The sequence below is a fragment of the Caretta caretta genome, chromosome 1, assembly GCF_965140235.1.
Source record: "Caretta caretta isolate rCarCar2 chromosome 1, rCarCar1.hap1, whole genome shotgun sequence".
NCBI classification, from domain to species: domain Eukaryota; kingdom Metazoa; phylum Chordata; order Testudines; family Cheloniidae; genus Caretta; species Caretta caretta.
In genome coordinates this window covers 196423981-196446603 of record NC_134206.1, presented here as the reverse complement: position 1 = coordinate 196446603, position 22623 = coordinate 196423981, and the positions used below count along the sequence as shown (strand labels likewise).

Here is a 22623-nt window from a genome sequence, read left to right as displayed (position 1 = left end):
ACAAATAGGGGGATAACTGCCAAGGTAGCCTGGGAGGGGTGGGGAAGGAGGGAAGCACTGGGTGGGGTGGGGGAAAGAGGGGAGGAGGGAAGGACAAGACCACACTGCACTTCAAAACTTATTAAATGGCAGCCTTCTGTTGCTTGGGCAGTCCTCTGGGGTGGAGTGGTTGGGTGCCTGGAGCCCCTTACCCTCCTCCCACCCCGCATTCTTGGGTGTCTGGGCGAGGAGGCTATGGAACTTGGGGAGGAGGGCGGTTGGTTACACAGGGGCTGCAGCGGTGATCTGTGCTCCTGCTGCCTTTCCTGCAGCTCAGCCATATGCCGGAGCATATCAGTTTGATCCTCCAGTAACCTCAGCATTGCATCCTGCCTCCTCTCATCATGCTGCCACCACCTATCATCTTGATCCCACCACCTCTCCTCTTGCTCCTGCCACCTCTCCTCTCCTGCGTCCCTCTTGTCCTCACATTCATTTTGTGCTTTCCTGGACTCTGACATTGCTTGCCTCCATGCATTCTGCTGAGCTCTTTCAGTGCGGGAGGACTGCATGAGCTCAGAGAACATTTCATTGCAAGTGCGTTTTTTTCACCTTCTTCTCTGCGCTAGCCTCTGGGACGGAGATGATAGGGGGAGCGTTGAAACATTTGCAGCTGCGGGAGGAAAAAAAGGGAGAGTAGTATTTAAAAAGACACATTTTAGAGAACAATGGGTAGACTTTTTCATGGTGAACTAAGCTGTTAACATTACATAGCACATGTGCTTTCAGTACAACATTGCCCACACCACACACCCAATTCTCTGGGATGATCGCTTCACCCCTCCCCCAACTGCGTGGCTAACAGCGGGGATGATTTCTTTTCAGCCACAGGCAAACAGCCCAGCAGGAACGGCCACCTCTGAATGTCCCCTTAATAAAATTCCCCTATTTCAACCAGGTGACCATGAATGATAGCACTCTTCTGAGGATAACACAGAGAGGTAAAGAACGGGTGTTACTTGAATGCTAGCTGACACCGGGACCATGTGCTGCCATGATTTGTTATGCAATGATTCCAGACTATGTGCCACTGGCCTGGTGTGCTAAAGTGTCCTACCATGGAGGAAGGAATCAGGCTGCCCTCCCCAGAAACCTTTTGAAAAGGCTTTGGGAGTACCTCCAGGAGAGCCTCATTGAGATGTCTCTGGAGGATTTCCGCTCCATCCTCAGACACATTAACAGACTTTTCCAGTAGCTGTACTGGCCGTGAATGTATCCCAGTTTTCAGGGCAAATTAATAATTAAACATGATTGCTTTTAAACCATGTATTGTATTTACAAACGTACACTACCAGAGATGCCTTCTCCGCCTTCAAGGACTGGGAGCCCGCCTTGGGAGGGTTGGGAGGGTACTGGCTCCAGGGTGATAAACAATTCCTGGCTGTCAGGGACAATGGTTTCATCCTCCTGCTCATCATCATCTTCCTCGTCCCCAAAATCCGCATCCCTTTTGCATGAGACTCCCCCCCTTGCAGGAGTCCACGTACTGGGGTGGGGTAGTGGTAGGGGCACCACCTAGAATTGCATGCAGCTCATCATAGAAGCAGCATATCAGGGGGGGTCTCACCCGGAGCCGCCGGTTGCCTCTTTGGATTTTTGATAGGCTTGCCTGAGCTCCTTAAGTTTCACGCGGCACTGCTGCGGGTCCCTGTTATAGCCTCTGTCCTTCATGTCCTTGGAGATTTTTTCAAATATTTTGGCATTTCTTCTTTTGGAACGGAGTTCTGATAGCATGGATTCATCTCCCCATACAGTAATCAGATCCCGTACCTCCTGTTCGGTCCATGCTGGAGCTCTTTTGCAATTCTGGGACTGCATGGTCACCTGTGCTGATGAGCTCCGCATGGTCACCTCTGCTGATGACCTCACCACACTGGCCAAACAGGAAATGAAATTCAAAAGTTCCTGGTGCTTTTCCTGTGTACCTGGCTAGTGCATCTGAGTTGAAAGTGCTGTCCAGAGCCGTCACAATGGAGCACTCTGGGATAGCTCCTGAAGGCCAATACTGTTGAATTGCGTCCACACTACCCCAAATTTGACCTGGCAATGATGATTTCAGTGCTAATCCCCTCATCGGGGAGGAGTACAGAAATCAATTTTAAGAGCCCTTTAAGTCAACAAAAATGGCTTCGCCATGTGGACGGGTGCAGGGTTAAATCGATCTAACGCTGCTAAATTCGACCTAAACTCGTAGTGTAGACCAGGGCTAAGAGAAGTTTCTAGAATCCTGGGGTAGAGAGACACTGTCAAATGCCTTTCAGCCCAAATAGTAGGACAGGGAAGTCCTGCTTTGGAAAATATAAGCACACAGAGCCAAACCTGAGCATGGGAAGGGGAGTGGGGGACGCATGATGAAGAACACAGAGATAACAGGATCCCCAGAAAACTCACATCAAGAAGTTTGCTGCCCTTATTCTGATGCTCTCTAAAACCGACATGGATGTAGAGGTAAAAGTAAGCCGGTACGGCGTACCAGCAAGAGCCAGTACGCTGTGCCGGACTGGACTGGCTTCCCCAGGCTGGCGACTGAAAGGGCCTGGGGCTCCCTGCAGTGGCTAGAGCCCCGGGCCCTTTAAAGAGCTGCACAAGCCCCGCTGCCGGAGACCCGGGGTAGCAGTGGCAGGGCTCCGGGGGTGATTTTCAGGCATATATTTTAATATACCACATTCAGCTAAGAAGAATGGACAAGAGGGAACAAATGTTAAATTGGACACTGTCACCCAAGCTGGGTTATTGGAGAAGATGGCATTAATAAGCCATGGAGGGCCTATATTTATTAATGATATAAAAGGAAATTGTTTTACACCTCTGTATTCAGCATTAGGGCCCCATTCAAGAAGATGTATTACTAAGGATAGCATTTAAGCCGTTGCTTAACTTTAAGCACATGCTTCAGTGCTGTCCTCAGTCGGGATGGACTTAAGCAGCTACTTAAGTTCTTTCCTGAACTGGGGTTTCGGTGTCAGAAGAGGGTGATTGGATATTTTTCCTGGTGCAGCAGAACTTTAGTTCACTTTTCACCTTTTTAGATGGTCTGTTTATTTTCACTGAGCTCTGGCTTGAGTTCCTGTGTTTTGGCAACAACAGATTGACTGTTACTCGGTTTATTCCCCCCCCCCCCCCCCCCGCCTCTGAAACAAAGTTTGTTTTTCTGTACTTTCTGTGTTCAGATCTGAGGGAGTAAAATAAAAGAGGAGTCACTCACAGAGTTAGCCACCGGTGATCACTAAATATGTCTGCTCTGTTGAAAATAAGGCAGCCCACTAAAAATGTTAAAGTTATTACCAAAAAAATTATTTTTGTTATTCCTAAAGGGAGTCTGCCGTTTAACTGATGCCCCTGGAACCCAGCTGGAATGTTAGATGAAAGCCAAAGGCCCCCCACAAATGTATCAACAGAGAAAAACTTCTCACAGCAAGAACTTCTAAAAATTAGAACTCAAAAATAATATCCTTTAAAAAGAAAACCGCTCCTAAGAAAACAGAAAATGAAGAAATTAGAGACACAATAGGGAATGACCATGGTACTAAGGGTGTGATGAGACTGTCAAGTAAAATTAGAGAACACAAAGCACTGAAAGTTTTCTACATATAAATAAGCACGCACACATTTTGTTCTGATCAACCCAAAGCTTGCCTCAGAGTTACCAGCAGAGTTTTCAAATTAAACACAGAAGTCCTCAGACCACTGTGCTCCAACTTAATTGCCTTCTTGCAATCTGTTTTCTCGCACGCAGAAGGAAATGCTCCAATATTTTCTATGTCCCTTCCTCTCTGCAAAGTACTAAGAAATAATTAAAGGAAACAACAGAGAGAAGAATGAGGGCAAGTTCAAATTGTGAAGAGGGGATCAAACATTTTTACTTAAAAAAAATCCAACAGGTTGTGCTGCTGAGGTTATCCATCTGGGGTCAACCCCTCCTCGGTCTCTTTTGGCTGGGTTCTCACCACTGTGCAGATTTAACAGCAGCTGAGCCTCTGTCCCATTGATTTCAGTAGGACTTCTCACCTTATTAAGGTGAGCAGAGATTGGCTTTGTAAGAATGGAAGGATCTGGACAACTAAATATTTTTTTTAATTAAGTGAATATAATGAGACTGCAAGGCTCTAGACTGACAGACCTGGAGAGTGAAGTGCTCTATACGTAGAACAGGAACAGCATCCATGGGAGTTATTCTAGGTTCTCCAAAAAGAAAAGGAGTACTTGTGGCACCTTAGAGACTAACCAATTTATTTGAGCATAAGCTTTCGTGAGCTACAGCTCATTTCATCGGATGCATACTGTGGAAAGTGTAGAAGATCTTTTTATATACACATAAAGCATGGGAGGAGGGGGTATTTTTTTATGCTTTGTGTGTATATAAAAAGATCTTCTACACTTTCCACAGTATGCATCTGATGAAGTGAGCTGTAGCTCACGAAAGCTTATGCTCAAATAAATTGGTTAGTCTCTAAGGTGCCACAAGTACTCCTTTTCTTTTTGCGAATACAGATTAACACGGCTGTTACTCTGAAACCTGTCATTATGCAAGGCTCTAGGTTCTCCATACTGCTTAGCCAATATGCCCCAGCCCACGTCTGGAGTGGTTATCTCTATGGGTGGGAATGTGTAATGCCACCTTTGTGTTCTTTCACTCATAGGCCTCTCTGATGAGACACCTGACAAAAGTGTTAGGTGGTACCAATGGTGCGAATTATGTTTCTATCCACAAAAAGGAAAACATGTAACATGAGTCTCAAAAAACCTTTATTTTAATTTAAAGCAAACAAAAGTAAAGTTTCTAAGAGAGGACTGGATTCAGAGTAGCAGCCGTGTTAGTCTGTATTCGCAAAAAGAAAAGGAGGACTTGTGTGCAACTCTCCTGTACTGGCTGCAGTGATACTTTGAATAAAATGGATGCCATATCTGCAGAAAGCCAGAGTCTTTAGGAATGTAAAGTTTCAGGCTACATACACCACACTGTAATGGTGGCTTTTGTGATGTGGATAGTTGTCCACCGAGAAATGTAATGAGACCATTTCACACCAGTCGTGGAACAGTCTTCAAACTGTAGTGACATTTCTTTATTCAGCTAATTGGACTGGTGACCTAGTACTGAAAATATCCACAATCCACTAGTTATAGTACTTTGAGTTGTCCTTTCTCCAGTGTCTGGATCACTAGAATTTAACGTTCACCACCACACCCCTGTACAGCTCTGAAAAACTAAACATACTTCAGCATAAAATAAGTAAATATTCCTCTTAAGTTATATTTGTTTTTCAGTAGCCATATTTGTAATTCTTCACTATCTTAGCCTGAGTCCCCACACTTCAAATGTAGCCAAGAAATTAATGTGGAAACTACAAATAGGGGAACAGCTAACTCATTATGATTGTTCTGTTTTTTATGGTGATTTTAAATATCTAAGACATGATTGTGCTCTGTGAGAGAGACAGTACCCAAAGACCACAGTAAATCTCTCCATAATGCATAATATGAAGTGTGTACCAGCCCTCTTTTGCACATCTGTACATGTCTGTCCTATATCTTGACAGAGAAAATGCACTGAACTGTAAAATGTCTTCGCTACTAAAAAAAAAAAAATACAGTATTTGTTCAGCAACTCCCCCTAGGTCTTAGCACAAGCTTATACATTTTTTAGTGTTCTGGAAAAAAAGTTGTTTATGTGAGTTTCTGGTTGATGAATTAATCTCAGCATGTCTTCATTCCTCAGAGCTCTAGTAACGATCAGAGTTCTTTACAAAGGTGGGTAACTATGGATCGTAGATGTCCAAGGAAAACTCAGAGTACTGAAAGAAGTTTTGTTGGTGATTCAGTTAATGAATCAGTACTCTGCCAAATCTGTACTGAATCAACACCCCTGCATGAGGTTAAGAAGTATCTAGGTTCTACAGTCCCATGATGCGCTGTCTTTCAGATGAGACATAAAACTCAGATGCTGATTACTAGTAGTCATTAAAGATCCCATCACACTTTTCAAAAATACAACGGTCGTATCGCACATGTCCTAGCCAAATTTTAATTTGGGGGCCAGATCTTCCATTACTGTAAATCAGCATAGTTTGATTTCAATGAAACTATACAGATTTACACCAGAAGAAGATCTGGCCATGCTTTCTCGAACTTTCCCTTTCTGTTTTAATTGGATATGATATGTTTCTTCACTTGCTGTGCAGTGTCACTGTGCAGTTACTGCCAATGGGAGTTGAGTGAGTGCAGTGCCGCTGAAGGCCTCGCCAATAAACAATTCCATCTCACTGCATGTGAAGTTATTCCTGAGTTTCCTAAGCATTGTGAGATCCACCATGGAAGACAGGTGCTGGGGGTGGAGCAGGGAGAGCAGTAGATGTGGTATATTTTGACCTTAGTAAGGATTTTGATACGGTCTCGCATGACCTTCTCATAAACAAACTAGGAAAATGCAACCTAGATGGAGCTACTGTAAGGTGGGTGCTTAACTGGAAGGAAAAACAATCCCAGCAGGGCTGGCTCTACAGTTTTTGCCGCCCCTAGCAGTGAAAAAAACTGCCACCGTGGACAGAAAAAGGAAGAAGCTGCCGCCGATTTGCCACTGTGACCAGAGGAACTGCCGCCCCTTTCTAACTGCCTCCCCAAGCACCTGCTTGGAACGCTGGTGCCTGGAGCTGGCCCTGATTCCCAGAGAGTAGTTAGCAGTGGTTCCCAGTCAAGCTGGAAGAGCATATCGAATGGGGACCTGCAGGAATTGGTCCTGGGTACAGTTTTGTTCAAGATCTTCATCAATGATTTAGATCAGTGGTTCCCAAATTTCTTCCGCTGCTTGTGCAGGGAAAACCCTGGTGGGCCGGGCCGGATTGTCTACCTGCCGCGTCCGCAGGTTCGGCTGATCGCAGCTCCCACTGGCCGTGGTTCGCTGCTCCCAGCCAATGGGAGCTGCCAGTACGTCCCTCAGCCCATGCCACTTCCAGCAGCTCCCATTGGCCTGGAGCAGCGAATCGCGGCCAGTGGGAGCAGTGATTGGCTGAACCTGCGGATGCGGCAGGAAAACAAAACGGCCCAGCCCACCAGGGGTTTTCCCTGCACAAGCGGTGGAACAAATCTGGGAACCACTGATTTAGATAATGGAACAGAGAGAACACTTGCAAAGTTTGTGGACGATACCAAGTTGGAAAGGGTTGCAAGTGCTTTGGAGGATAGGATTGACATTCAGAATGATCTGGACAAACTGGAGAAATGGTCTGAAGTAAATTGGCTGAAATTCAATAAGGACAAATGCAACATAATCCACTTACTAAGGAACAATCAGTTGCACACATACAAAATGGGAAATAACTGCCTAGGAAGGAGTACTGCAGAAAGGGATTTGGGGTCATAGTGAATCACATGCTAAATGTGAGTCAACAGTGTAACATTGTTGAAAAAAGGCAAGCATCATTCTAGGGTGTGCTAGCAAGGATGTTGTAAGCAAGACACAAGAAGTAACTGGAGAAAATCCAGAGTAGAACAACAAAAAAGATTAAAGGTCTAGAAAATATGACCTATGTGGGATTATTGAAAAAATGTGGTGTGTTTAGAGGAGATGGGGTGGGGGACATGATAACAGTTTTCAGGTACATAAACGGTTGTTATAGGAATGGTCTAGTTTCATACAGTCCTGCCTTACGTGCAGGGGACTGGACTAGATGACCTATTGAGGTCCCTTGATAAGTAGAGATGGACAATAACTGATTTTTTCAGTTCACTGGGAGACACAAAGTGAGTTAGGTAATATATTTATTGGATCAACTTCTGTTGGTGACAGAAACAAGATAATACCTCACCCACCTTGTCTCCCTCATATCTGGGAACCACACAGCTACAGCAAAAATGCAGACATTTTTAATTCACTAGCTGTTCTGAAAAATAACCTGAAAAGTTTAAAAAAATTAATTTTAAGTCGAATTAAATTTTTGTTTTGTTTTGGATGGATTTTTAAGTTTTTTTTAAAAAAACTAATAAAATTGAAGGACATTTCTAAACGAAATTTCAAAACATTTCATTCTGAGGGAAGGGATTTTTGTTGTTGCTCTTTTTTTACTGAAACAGTTCAGTGAATTTGACACAAATTCACAGAATGTTTTCAACTTGAACCTGCATTTTTCACTGACAAAAAGTTTCCGTTGAAAAATTTTGCCCAGTTCTAGCTAAAAATTCAAAAATACAATTATTAGAAAATTAGATTCATGATAATCCAGCTGTTTTTACTTTATGAGACCTTGTGGAGATGAAGGGCCTGATCCTCCCCTGCCCTGCTGCTTGTACACTCCTGTACAGCTATGCAAAGGGGATGCAAAGCACTACTGAATTGGAAGGGCAGCATTTCACACCCACCTTACATGTGTGTAAGTTACTACACAAGGTGCAGGGCACTGGAGAATCAGGCCTGAAATCTCACTAGCTGCTATCTTAAAATAATAGCTACTAAAAGTATGCTATTAAAGCACAACCACCATAAAGTGGGTCTGAGCTATAGCAGTGAAGTATAAGGAAAAAATTGAAGTACCTTGGTTACTACTGCATGGTAACTGTGGGTATATATTAACTTTTTAATGGCATCAACTGTATAATCGTTCCTGTTGAGAGCTTTCTTCAAAACTGACTATGTGGTTCATTTATTTACAGAGAATGAAATTCACCCTTGTGCTGAAGATGAAGATGCCTGTAGGACAGTAAATCACGCTTAATACTACTGACCAACACACTGGGATGAATTGCACCCCAGGTCTAGATTCTAGTTCCCAGCTCCATCCCCTTTCTGTTGCTCTGATAGTGCAAAGAGGATGTGGGTGCTGCCTTAGCTGGGCACCTGAAGATTCCCCTGATGTAGGGTAATCTCAAGGTGGCATTAAGCCAAAATCGCTGGTGCTAAGCCATCTGGTCCCCACCCCTAAAGGGGCACTCAAGGGTATGGCCAAAGTGCACCATGCTCCAGCATTCATTGGCTATTGGAGTCATCCCTCAAGAATGGTCCTAGCAGGAAGAATTTAGAGCAGCCTTTATGCTGCTGAAGCTACATTGTAGGCCCGTTTTAGTCCAGGATCAGGGAAGAGGTAAAGTAGCTTTGAGCCATCCCCCTTCAGCCTCACCCTGGCCTTTGCTGAGTTTAACTAAACTAGGCCCATAGGCCCCATGTATATAAGTAGCACTTTTTCATTATTCCTGTCAGTGATAATGTCCATTTTGTATTTGTTCTTGCTGCTCGTGGAGTAACCTCTAACCGCAATCTTAACAACGCCCAAGGACACCCTAGCAGAAAAGCCAAAATGTTCAACCGTCAGTCGATAATTCTAACAGGTGTATGGACATTATTTCTGACTATCAGAGGCACTATCAGTAGGGATGATAGTCCAAGTTAAAAAAACATGTTATGTCAAGTGCAGATCCAGTTGTCTGTTACCTGGAGACAGAATAGCAATACCTGTGTCACACTGAACGGTTAATAGTGCCACCCTGTAAAGAAATTGAGTGTACCTAAAACACAAAATAGGTTTGGTGTATTAAAGCCAGGGTGTAGGGAGCCAGGGTGACTCCCCTCCGAACCAGAGGGTAAAGAGCCACCCTTTCAGCCTGAGTGGGCGGGGCCAGGCCAAGCTTCCGCCAATCCCTGGAAGGGGAAGGGTGGGACAGGAAGTACAAAGGGCGGGGCCCTCTGCCCAGTGAAGAGAGCACCAGGGACGGAGACAGACACAGGCTGCTCCCTCGCGATCCTGCTGCTGACCCAGGCGAAGCCCTGAGCAAGGAGGAGCCTGACCGGGAGGAAGGCCTGTGGCAACCAGGGCTGCTAGCTGCTGAATACCCAGAGGACCTGGAGGGGTCTGACTGCAGCCTGGGCCAGCATGAGTCCGATACCGAGGGGGAGCGGGAGTGGCCCGCAGCGGATTACCCGGAGGAGATGGAGGGACCGGAGCGACCCGCCTGAGAGACCGGGTAGGAAGTAGCCCAGGGGCCGAACTACACCGTGGGGTGGGTGTGTTTGGTCAGTGGGCGCGGACGGCCCCGCTGACCCAGCGGTGGGACTTTCGCCTCCCGCCACTGCCAGGACCCTGGGCTGGAACGCAGTGGAGTTGGGTGGGCCTGCGTTCCCCTACCCGCGCGCCCCTCACACCTTCCCCACTAATTCCCCAATGCCCGGAAGGTGTGGCTGAGGCCTGCCACGGAGACCATAGCTCTCCATCGCCCCTAGGGGCTCGGAGGACCGACCGACACCTGTCACACAGGGGCTTTGGTAAATATAGGCCATGAGCAGACATTCTCCTCGCAGTAGAGCTAAACGTTCTTTAACACTCAGTTTTGTTTTGCCTCCTCTTCTTAGAATATGTTTTCACTTGGGAAGACCTTTGCCTGGGCAATGGAGGATTTATAAGAGTAATATTTAATTAACACTTACACAGCACTCTTCATTTGTAGATCTCAAAGCTTTTCTAAGAAATGGGTCTAATTTCCCCTATTTTGGGGACTCGAGGCACAGAGTAGATAAGTGATGTGCCTGAAGTCGCACAGGGAGTCATTGTCAGAGTGATGACTGGAATCCAAATTGCCTGAGTCCCAGACCAATGCCCTGTCTGTCAGGCAAGCCAGCTTTCCAGCTGTAACTGTTCACTGTCTGGCTTCCCTTACATAATGCCTGTTCTGCATTTGTATCCATCATTGCCCAAATTATGAAGGCAACTGTATACACAAATTAGGTCTCCAACTGACCTGCCAGTAAACCACTGACTTGCCAGAAAAGAAAGACAAAAGTTAAGCTTTAGTTTTGATTCCAGGGTTTCCTTCAGTGCTCCGAAGGAAAATGAACATTGGCAATTAAGGGCCCCCAGAAGTGGAACACAGATTCCACACTCAAATAGAATAACCAGTTGACTAGCTCTAGCAAAATGAATGTTTGGGTAAGGAAGAAAACTGCTTAACTGGTCTCACTGCACAAAGTGTCAAAATGCAAAGAATTTTTATCACAATAGTTTTCAATTTTACACTCCTGTAAGGCCTTTCATAATGAGGGCAGTACCAATTACTGTAGAATTTGCTCATCTGATCCCCTTCTTTTTCATCTATGTACAGTAATTATTATTTATGTGCCAAGGGACCTTTTGAGATCAGTGAGAGTACTCCCATTGATTTAAGTGGGTGCTGGATCAGGCTCTGAATCCTTTAGCTTTTACTCAAGGCAAACATTCCATTCAAGTCAGCTGCAGTTTTGCATAAGTGTGAATGGCAGGATTTGACCCTGTATTTTTAACATGACTGCACACAAGATAAGACTTACCTATCTGTACTTCCAGGTCTGGACATTTCAGACAGTTATACAAACAATTGTCCATGCAGCTCTATGTGCAATTTGCACATGGAGTGACCACAACTGTGTGCACAAATGTGGGAACTACATGTTTATTTGGCCAGGATCCCATCATGCTAGGTTCTTTTCAAGCATAACAAAGAGATGATCTCTGCCCGAAAGATCTTACAAGTAATTGCCCCACTGTCTGTTTGGGACATGCACACTGTAGCTGCAGCAGATGAAAATGCTGGATTTTGGCTTTTGCCTGATCCAATTTAAATGTAATTGTTTCACTTTATATTTCCAATAAAAACACTAGCCCAAATTCAGCTGTCATGCACCCCGTACAATCCCTCTGGCTGCAGTGAGATTGCAAGGGGGTGGAAGCCTGCCATGAATTTGGCACATCATCATTAATAAAACAATACAGCTTTTCCTCAGCTGCTGTGAAAACAATAAGTGGAGTAGATGTTTAAAATGAAAGAATCAACTTTTCAAGCTGTGGGTGATATATTATCTAAAAGAGGGTATGAAAAATTGACCAACATATTTGTCATACCCTCTGGGAAGCCTCATAGAGGAAGTGATTAAATTTAACATAGCTGACCTTGTTGTCCTAAGTCTAATGAATCAAAGGGGACAGAGATGTCCTTGATCACCTGGTGCTTTCTCACGTCTTGGACTCAAAGTCCCCTATAATTCATCCATCTTAATTCCATGGATGGTGGAACTGATTAATATACCGGCCTATCACCTTTCAAATGGAGTTTTAGGTCTGCTTGGCCTAAAGTGAAATTAGCCTCAGCTGCTCTCTTCTTCCATAGAAGAATGTAACTGCGTGAAAAGACTCTGTGCTGAAGAACGTCAGATTAACTCAATGCGGTCCTGGTCTTCCATTGGGATCAACGTGTGGATAACAGTGAGTTTGTCCATGATCAGGCCCTTTGTGAAGTTTCTCAAAGAAGTTGAGGAGGGCAACTTGTGTACATCCATAATATTTGCCAGTAGTGACAGATGCTAAGTCCTTTATACTATAATAATCATGTTCTGTTTGTATTGTAGCTGTTCTTTTTTATCATATAACCAATTACTACTTACTTTTGGACTGCTGTAACCTAATTGTTGTGCATCATGTCTCCAGTACATACTACCTGAAACAAAAAGAGCAAAAAGGATGTTCAGACAGGAGGTTATAAAATGCATTTTTGCCACACAAAATTACATTTCCAGTTCCAGTCCAGAGTTATTGTCCCCACTCCATTGCATTAGCTGTTGTAATTTCAAAACAGGCTTGCCAAATTCTGAAGGCAACATTTAAACTCCTTCTGGTTTGTCAGCATCTTTCATCATAAAACAGGATTCATCCTTTCAAATGCATTTTCTCTCCCACTTGGGCAGACGCACCTGCACTTTGAGAAACTGAGGATTACAGTAGAAACTTGCAACAAATCCAAGAGCTGCAACTGAGTTGCATAAACGGGAGTAAATTGCAGCTATCCTCATATTCAGTGTTGAGCTTTCCATGGGAAGATTGCAGGTCTCAATATGCAATGCTGTATCTTGATCTAGATAGCTTCCTTCTGGATTTAAGATGGGTTATTGTACACAGGAACCTACTTTGGTCCTGATTCAGCAAGCCACTTATTATTATGTATTATTTGTATCATCATAGTGCCTAAGTAGCCCTAGTCATGGACCCGGATCCCATTGTGCTAGGTACTGTACAAACACAGAATCAAAAGATACTCCCTTCCCTTAAGCAAATGAACTCAAGGGGTGAGATTTAGGGCTGTGCCTCTGAGTTGTGGGGGGTATGAGTGGGGATGAGAAAGAAGCTTTAAGTCACCTTGGTGACATACATTAAAGCACACCAGGGAACATTTAGTGTGCACCACCAGAGTATACATGGACCAGTTAATGCACAGCATGTTTGCTTTAGAAAGCACTCCCTCATAGTATGTGTTACCTCATTGTGTATATAGGCCCTTATACAGCCCTTGGAGGCCTGCCTAAGTTACCATGGCTTCTTGGGGTTGCCCTACAGGCTGCCCAGAATCACCACTGTGTACTGCAGTCCACCCCCCATATGCCCCTCTTGCTCTTGCTTCCAATATGCCCCCTTTGCCAGGGCTTTCAAAAGGGTCCCTGGGGGATGGGGGGTGAAGGTAGTAGCTTTATGACTTTCTTCCACAATGCCTGCACCAGGGAATCTTCCTCCAGTCAGATATCAGAGTCTTAGGGTCACAGCGTGAGCTCCCTCACCCTGGATTTCCCTTTGCAAGCAGTCCTCACACACTGCTACATAAGTCCACCACAATATACTTTATTTACAATGTCTTATGACGCTTCATAGCCCATCACCATAAGGCTTTTCGCAAGCTTCAGTATACCTTCTGGGCACAAGAAGTGGCGGGGGGGGGGGGCGGGGAAGAGGCCTTACCTCTCTGAGATCCTGAGTTGCTTTGCCCACCCTCCCTTCCAGCCTTCCCCTTTTCCAGTCCCCAGCTGGTTAGTTGAGTCCCCTTGTAAACTGGTTAATCATCCAGTCCTAAACAATTACCTCCCAATTTGGTCGCTGGTGGGGGGACACTCAACAAAGCATTTTACAAAGTCTCCTTGCTTCTTCCACTGTGTCACAGGCCCTTTTATGTCACTCTGGCCCTTTTACTTCTTGTAAGGGGACAGAGCAGGAGGGAGGCCAAACTGGACAGTCTCTACATAAAAGAATAAATGCACACAAATCAGACATCAGGAATGGTAACATACAAAAGCCAAAGGAGAACACTTCAATCTCCCTGGACATTCAATAACAGATTTAAAGGTAGCCATCCTGCAACAACAACAAAAAAAAAAACTTCAAAAACAGACTTCAAAGAGAAACTGCAGAGCTACAATTCATTTGCAAACTTAACACCATAAATTTGGGCTTGAATAGGGACTGGGAGTTGCTGACTCACTACAAAAGCAATTTTCCCTCTCTTGGTATTGACACCTCCTCATCAATTATTGGGAGTGGACCACATCCACCCTGACTGAATTGGCTTTGTCAACACTGCTCCTCTACTTGTAAGGTAGCTCCCTTGTCTTCATGTGCCAGTATATTTATGCCTGTATCTGTAATTTTCACTCCATACATCTGAAGAAATGGGTTTTTTTTACCCACAAAAGCTTATGCCCAAAGAAATCTGTTTGTCTTTAAGGTGCCACCGGACTCCTCATTGTTTTGGTGGCTACAGACTAACGTGGCTACCCTTCTGGTACAAGAGGGAGGCTGTTGCCCAAAGTGTTTGAAGTTAAGCTTGTGCTTAGGTGCCTAGAGGAATTGGAGCTGTCCTCTTTTGAAACTGCACCTCTACATTTAAAGATGCAAGCAATTTCAAGCTACTCCATGGGAGATATTTGGTCCATAGGTTATTAACTGGGCAATACCTGCATTAGAGTAAGGAAAGATATTGTATATGGCTCATAACTTTGCAAACATTTCAGCAGGGAACATTGAGGCAGCAGAAACCCATCAGACTGCTAGAAATAAATACCATTTTTCCGTATACGTGAAGTTTAGGGCAGCTGTGAGACTCCCACACATGCCTCTCACTGTCTCTGACTTTCTGAGACAGTGCTGTCTTGGTATTAAAATTCTTTTTGGTCCCTCCACATTCTGGCATAGTCTGTCACTAAGGATGGAGATTTATAAAGCAGAAAATCACTTCAGGTTTTAGAGCAATAGTTGAGCTTTTTTATAAAATGCCTGATTGATTTGAAATTGCTCACACTGAAATCTTTCTATGACTTCTTTTACCCAATTTTCCATTTACTGTCCCTGATTTTTGTCTTTTGTTCTTGACTTTTGGAGCACTCGTCCAGATTTGTGTCACAGGAATGTGCTTACTTCACAGGCCAGTGCCTGGATGCATTACCCTTAGAGCAGGAAGGGGTGCCTCATGAATAGGATTTTTTAAATATGCAATGGAAGCTAAAGGCTGCAGCTGGAGACTTATTATAAGCATTGACCCTCTGTCGCCTGAGCATTGATCTGGTCCAGTCCCCACACCCGTGCTAATGCACTTTAGGCACACAGATACTATATTTAGAGGTCTCTATATGAGATGACAGGCAAACAATTTAAATAAAAATGCCATATTTGGCCTTTGAGAGATTCCTCCTTGATCAAACACACATACATATGCACCTCCCAAGAATGGATGGAATAGGAAACCCCGAATGGGAAGAAAATATTTTAAAGCACCACCCTGGCCAAGAGACAGGCCAAATATTGAATAAGGCATAGAGGTTGAACTACTAGGGTGAAATCCTGGTCTCATTGAAGTCGATGGGAGTTTTCCTACTCTCTGAGCCCTGGAGATGAGCTTCCATGCCCCACTCAATACTTGGTCTTTGCAGAATGGGGTGTAGGCACTTGAGGGCAAATTTTTGTAGGTATTTAGGTGCCTACAGAGTAGCTGTAGTAGATGCCTAATGCGATTTTGAAATGGAAGCTGGTAGCTTCCTTGCCTTGACTCCAGCTCCTGGTCCTGCACCACTAAAGTCAATGGGAACTTTGCCTTTGATTTCAACAAGTGTAGGATCAAGTCCTTTGTGGGGAGAAGCATAGAAGCTTTCAGTGCTGCTGCCCATACTGTAGCAGTTCTTCAGGTCAGTTTTTAGAGCTGGGTTGTCAAGGACAGTATTTGCCTTAAAATGCTTAAAATGCCTCCAAATGCTCTTCTCTTTTAAGTAAAAAAGGACCTGACCTATAGCCCACTGAAATCTATGGAAAGACTCCCATTGACTTCAAGGAGCTTTGGTTCAGGCCCAAATATCTGTCTTCCTAGCAAGAACTTAAGATAAGATACGGTAGCTTTCAAACTGAAGGAGTGTAAAGGGAGGAGGTTTAAAATCAAATACCTGAGGGATAAAATGTGGATAGAGGTAATTTAATTTTGGACCTTTGTTGGGGTTGCTTCATTTTGTCTGGAAACTCTATACAGATCAGTGCCCACACCTCTGTAAACCCATCTGAACATAATAAGAATAAATAATAAATAAAAAGGTTGTCCAAGTTGTCTTGATGTGACAACATAGAGGTATTAGCATTTCTTCTCCTCACTGGTCAATATACACAAAACACAAACAAGTCATATAGCAGGACTGAGTATTTGTAATATAGCCAAGATTTTATCAGTCAGCAAATGAGATAAAGAAAGGGGAATCAGACAGTTGAAAATAACATTGGGTAGCAGTGTAAAAGCATCTGCTCCTCTTTATTTGTGTGAACTGTTGTTTATTGTTTAGTGCAGAGCTTTTTTTTTTTTTTTTTTTTTTTTTTTAGTAAGTACGATGAACTGAAGGAGAAGCCCTCTGTACAGTTTCCCCATCGTCTCATTGTTGGAACTTCTCTTTAATTTCCCAAAGGTTGCTAGCATTCCAGCATCTTTTTTTTTTTGTCTTAATTTGAATTCTGAAGAGGAGGAGGAGAGGGATACCGTTCCAAGCTCGTTTTTCCCCCTTGAAAAAGGAAATTCTTCACAATTAAGAATCTCTAATTAAAAAGTCTTTATGCCAAAAATAAAATGACTAAGGCGAGTCATATATCAGTGCCTCTTGGGTGGCCAAATGGGTAAAATTTACTGTCTAGTTGGATTATGACATATAAACAAAGGTAAAGGTCTGTATTAAATTATTATTTTATGACATTCAAATGTATTTGGCCACCAGATCTGGTCTAATGCAGCAGACAGTTAGGGGAGTACAATTTTACTTTTCTCTAAAGAAAACATTGGAACACTGTACAACCATCAACAAACAGCATAAATAACAAACAGAGTGGGGAAAAGCCGTGATATGGTTAAGAAGAAACAATACATGTAGCTCAAACTTGTAGTTAGGGCTCACTTAAACAGAATTTAATATACCAGACACATTGCATTGCAAGTGAATTCTCATTTCGTCAAAACACTAACAGATGTTTAATCAATAAGATGTACCATAAAGGGCAGCACAATTAGTAGGTCTGAGAAATGTTCTTGTGTGATGTTAGAAAGCTGTAATTATGGACCAGCTCTCATAAGTGGTTTGCCCAGATGACACATAATATCAATATTCCAGCTCGCAAAAAGGCTGCACGACACTTTTAATACAATTACATCCACAAAGAAACAACAGCCCTGATCTTAGAGAACACTTTTAAACAAATATCGAAGTTGTCACTGATTTAAAAACTCATTGGGCCCAATTCTTTTTTGTACTGGCGCTCCTTTACACCTCTCCAGCATCCTAAAGGAGTTGCAATATGGATGTGCTCGAGATACTCTCGTTTGTCAGAGGGTGCATGAGGAAAGGGTGCAGCTAAAGCATAAGTTGGACGTACCCTGACGGTGCCCTAACTTAGGCAGGGGACCAGACAGGCTCCTGAATGCCCCCACTAGTGTGCACCTGTGCTATGCCTTCAAGTGGATGGGATCACTACTATTCAGCTGTGTGTCTCAGTCCTTATATCATATACAAATCTCCATTATTTCTGGTGGTAGGAGGTAGATGTAGTCTATGCGTTGGGAGCATGAAGATCTGAGGATTATCCCCACTGCTGTCATGATGGTTAGAGCAGCCAAGTGGTCATCTTAGAGACAACCATGATGTTCTTTGGGACTATGGATTTGTTACAGTATTTTACCCTTCCTCTCGTATGGGAACATGACTGTCTACTGCTCTATCCTGAAAATGTAGAGACTCTCTAGCCATGGATCACTTCCTAAAAAACATAGAAATGATGCATAGACTCTAGCCAGTTTTTTACAGTGCAGCAAAGCCGTTGCAAATCTGAGTTCCTCCTTACCTTGCCCTGCTAAGTCTGGATTCATAATACTCCTAAATTACTAGGATTTCAGATGTGTTACCTTGGTACATGAATTTGAACTTCCATATCTAATGGGTTAAGGAGATCAATACAGCAATGTACTGCAATCACACATTGCTGTACTTAACCTGCAATTACAGTTCTTTACTGAAACCCTTCAAATTTTAGGTTAATCAAACTGAGCATTCTGCTCCTCCCCATAAATTCAAAGAGGCAGATTTATTTCAATATAGTGAATCATACATTGTGGCAGCAATCCTGAATGTGTTTTTTATCCACGATAAAGAGCAAAAATAACAATGGTCAAATGGATCATGATTTTGTTGTTATTAGTTTTATTAAAAGCCTAGCTCCTTTCAAGACAGGGGAGCTGCACCAATATATATCAGCTGAGAATCTGGCCCACAGTTCTTAATGTAAGATTTATAAATGGGCCAGTGGAAATACACTGTGATAAAACATGAAAAGTAGTCCTTTTAATGTAAGCAATTAATTTAGCTGTTCCCAAAGAGAAAGCTGCCCTAGGCTTCCAGTATCATAGATCATTTCATCCCATGATGGATAGCCCAGGTGCATCCTGTTATATGTATCTCATTATCTATAGTAACAAAGACTCACCCATGTATACACATAAACACATCAATGGTGGGCAGTGCTTAGGCAACAAACATTACAAAAATAATGGAATGAAATTTCTGAGTCACTCCTCCAGACAGCATATGCTGAATGCTCAGTAAATTGTTTCTATGCAGCTCTCAGTAATAATACAAATGAAATAATTTTTCTCAGATACAAATACAATGTACCAATATTGCTGCTGTGGGGACTATTCACATAACACTGCCTTTCCTTGCCATCTGGGACATCAGACAATGGAGCTATGGCAGTTGTACCAGCTGAGGATCTGGTCTTGAGAGTGGAACCTAAATTTCTGATTTGGGAACCTATCTCTTGAGCTTTTGAATGTCAGAGAATATCTACCTACCTACCTATCTAGGCATGGGTGGGGGTTAAATATTAATTTGATTGTTTTGGGGGTTGACTTGTGGGGGGAAGAGATGCAGGATGAGCTCCTCAAACAGTGTAAATTTCTGTAGTGATGTTGGAGTTGCACCAATTTACACAAGCTGGCCCTATGAGGTTACCTCACAATACCCCATTTTAGGATTTGTTTTTGTTTTATTTAGACAGCAGATTTAATCTTGTTTTAAACTTAGAGTAAATAACGTTATTCCACTGCCTTCTACGCCCATCCCCACCTCAAAATGTCTCCTAAGAAACCTTTGAAAATGAAAAGGAGCACAGAGGTGCATAATCTTGGTCATATTCACCTTATGAAAAATTCACCCCTGTGCAGAAGGCCTGTATGATCCCTATGCTCCCACAGAACCATAGAAGATTAGGGTTGGAAGAGATCTCAGGAGGTCATCTAGTCCAACCCCCTGCTCAAAGCAGGACCAACAACCAGCCAGGGCTTTGTCAAGACAGGCCTTAAAAACGTCTAAGGATGGAAATTCCACCACCTCCCTAGGTAACCCATTTCAGTGCTTCACCACCCTCCTGATGAAATAGTTTTTCCTAATATCCAACCTAGACCTCCCCCACTGCAACTTGAGACCATTGCTCCTTGTACTGTCATCTGCCACCACTGAGAACAGCCGAGCTCCATCCTCTTTGGAACTCCCCTTCAGGTAGTTGAAGGCTGCTATCAAATCTCTCCTCACTCTTCTCTTCTGCAGACTAAATAAGCCCAGTTCCCTCAGCCCCTCCTCATAAGTCATGTTCCCGAGCCCTCTAATAATTTTTGTTGCCCTCCACTGCTCTCTCTCTAATTTGTTCACATCCTTTCTGTAGTGGGGAGGGGGGAAAAACTGGACACAATACTCCAGATGTGATCTCACCAGTGCCGAACAGAGGGGAATAATCACTTCCCTCAATCTGCTAACAACGCTCCTACTAATGCAGCCCAATATGCCATTAGACTTCTTGGCAAAAAGGGCACACTGTTGAGTCATATCCAGCTTCTCATCCACTGTAACCCCTAGGTCCTTTTCTGCAGAACTGCTGCCTAGCCATTCGGTCCCTAGTCTGTAGCGGTGCATGGGATTCTTCCACCCTAAGTGCAGGACTCTGCACTTGTCCTTGTTGAACCTCATCAGATTTCTTTTGGCCGAATCCTCCAATTTGTCTAGGTCACTCTGGACCCTATCCCTACCCTCCAGCATATCTACCTCTCCCCCCCAGCTTAGTGTCATCTGCGAATTTGCTGAGGGTGCAATCCATCCCATCAGCCAGATCATTAATGAAGATGTTCAACAAAACTGCCCACAGGACCGACCCCTGGGGCACTCCGCTTGATACCAGCTGCCAACTAGACATTGAGCCAGTGATCACTACCCGTTGAGCCCGACAATCTAGCCAGCTTTCTGTCCATGTTATAGTCCATTCGTCCAATCCATACTTCTTTAACTTGTTGGAAGAATACTGTGGGAGATCATTTCAAAAGCTTTGCTTAAGTCAAGGTATATCATGTCCACCGCTTTCCCCGTATCTACAGAGCCAGTTATTTCATCATAGAAGGCAATCAGGTTGGTCAGGCATGACTTGCCCTTGTTGAGTCCATGTTGACTGTTCCTGATCACCTTCCTCTCCTCCAAGTGCTTCAAAATGGATTCCTTGAGGACCTGCTCATTATAGGCTTTGCTAGCCCTCTGCACAGGAGTGAATTTCACCCTCTGTGAACATTGTAAAGGGGAGATAGCAAGAGAAATAGTCTTGGTTTATGGCTCTCCTTCTCATCATTCTTGCAGCCAATGTTTTGGACACAATCTGAGCTCCACCATTATTGTGATGTATACAGCTTGCATGTTGTTCTGGCAGGGTCTGATGCCGCTTTGAGTTGGTATGTCCTGGTCTGTGGGGAGCTTGCTTCTGAGGATGAGCTTGAAGAGGTTGGGGGGTTATTTGAAGGCCAGAACAGAAGGTTCAGGAAAGATTACATTGAGTACGGGTTGTAATTTTTTGATGCTCCCCTCTACATGTTCCAGTGTGGGGTGGTAGGTGACAGTGAGTCAGTGACAGTCAAAGGACTACTGAGCACAGCAACACTGAAATACCTTTAAAAATCTGGGCCCTTGCCTGGTCAGTATCATGTACACTATGTGGGTTAGATGAGGTACATTTTCTCTAGTTTTGTTTTTCCTTGTGTTTACAGCAATCTTTTGCAGATCTGGTGGACTTTATGTATCAGCATGAGATTGTGTTGTGGATTTAGATATAACTGGCCCTGGTGAGAGCAATGTCATTTTTTTCCTTTCTTCTTCATTCTGTAATAATACATTTCATGCCCTGTAAGCATTTATATGGCTTTACTAAAAAAAAAAAAAAAGAAGAATACATTCGTGGGCTTGAATTAAAAATAAAATCTCAGTGAATATAGAAAAAAAACAAGCAAACATAGAGTGGCAATCACAGAAGGGTAGCTTAAAAACATCTGGACCAGTTTCTGATCCCCCTACTCACGCTGAGTAGTAATTAACTACACATTTAGTCCTGTTGATTTCAATGGGATTAATAGCACAGGTAGTCCTTGCTATGGTTACAGGGCGAGCCTTGCTTTAAACCCCTTTGTAGTCTTTGTTGAGTGCTCCACTCAGGTGACAGGCTTTGTTCCCTTCACCTCTCTGAAGAGGGGAACCCCACCGTTCAACCCCTCTTTGACTGGTACTCTGGGTTGCACTGCCACTGTTTCGCCAAGCGTATACACCTCAGCCTCCCCAACTGGATTTGGGTCAGTCTCTCTGGGAACTTGTGTAAGCATCAAAGAATGCTTACATTTGTGACCAGTATGACATGCATTGATTCAGCACAGCATCTTCAAAAGCGAGCATGATTTATTGGTTCATAGAAATTTAACAAGCAGAGAGAAACTGGGTTAACACAATGAAAGCGTAAATTCAGTCTGTCTTACCTAATTTTAGCCTGTCCTTGCTAGTTTAAGCAGGCTTTAGTTTATGCCACATACCCCTTCTGAGTCTGAGGATCAACTTGCATCTCTCCAGGCTCCCTTTCTGTCTGTTCCAAAGTCTCTTCTCTGTCTTTGTCTGGCTACTTTTATCAGAACAAAAGCTCTTTATTTTAGTGTATTGTCTTGCTGACAAGGGGACTTTTCTGAAATCACTGACTGCTTTCCAGGCCTAACTGCGCCCAGTCCTTGCAGGAATTAACTCTTGGCTATTCACATAGCCGGTAATGCAGTAACAAATAATTAGGCTTGGCAGAATTCGATTTTTGTATATATAATTTTGATGGATATTGATGTTTATTTTAAAGCATTTTTTCCTGATTTTTATCTATGTAAATGTTCACAGCTGTGCAGAATTATGGGGTTTAAGCCATTTTTATTTTTATTTATTTAAATGTTCACAGTTGTGGG

The 22623-nt window shown here is 43.5% G+C and overlaps 1 long non-coding RNA gene across 1 annotated transcript; it reads right to left on the bottom strand.

The window, feature by feature from the left end:
- LOC125620541 (uncharacterized) lies at positions 1 to 22335 on the bottom strand. Its single transcript, XR_007352266.2, has 4 exons — positions 22159 to 22335; positions 13896 to 14049; positions 12434 to 12486; positions 1 to 652 (listed from the first exon to the last, which is right to left on the bottom strand). It is a non-coding gene; the product is annotated as an uncharacterized LOC125620541 (long non-coding RNA).
- Positions 22336 to 22623: the final 288 nt, after the last annotated feature.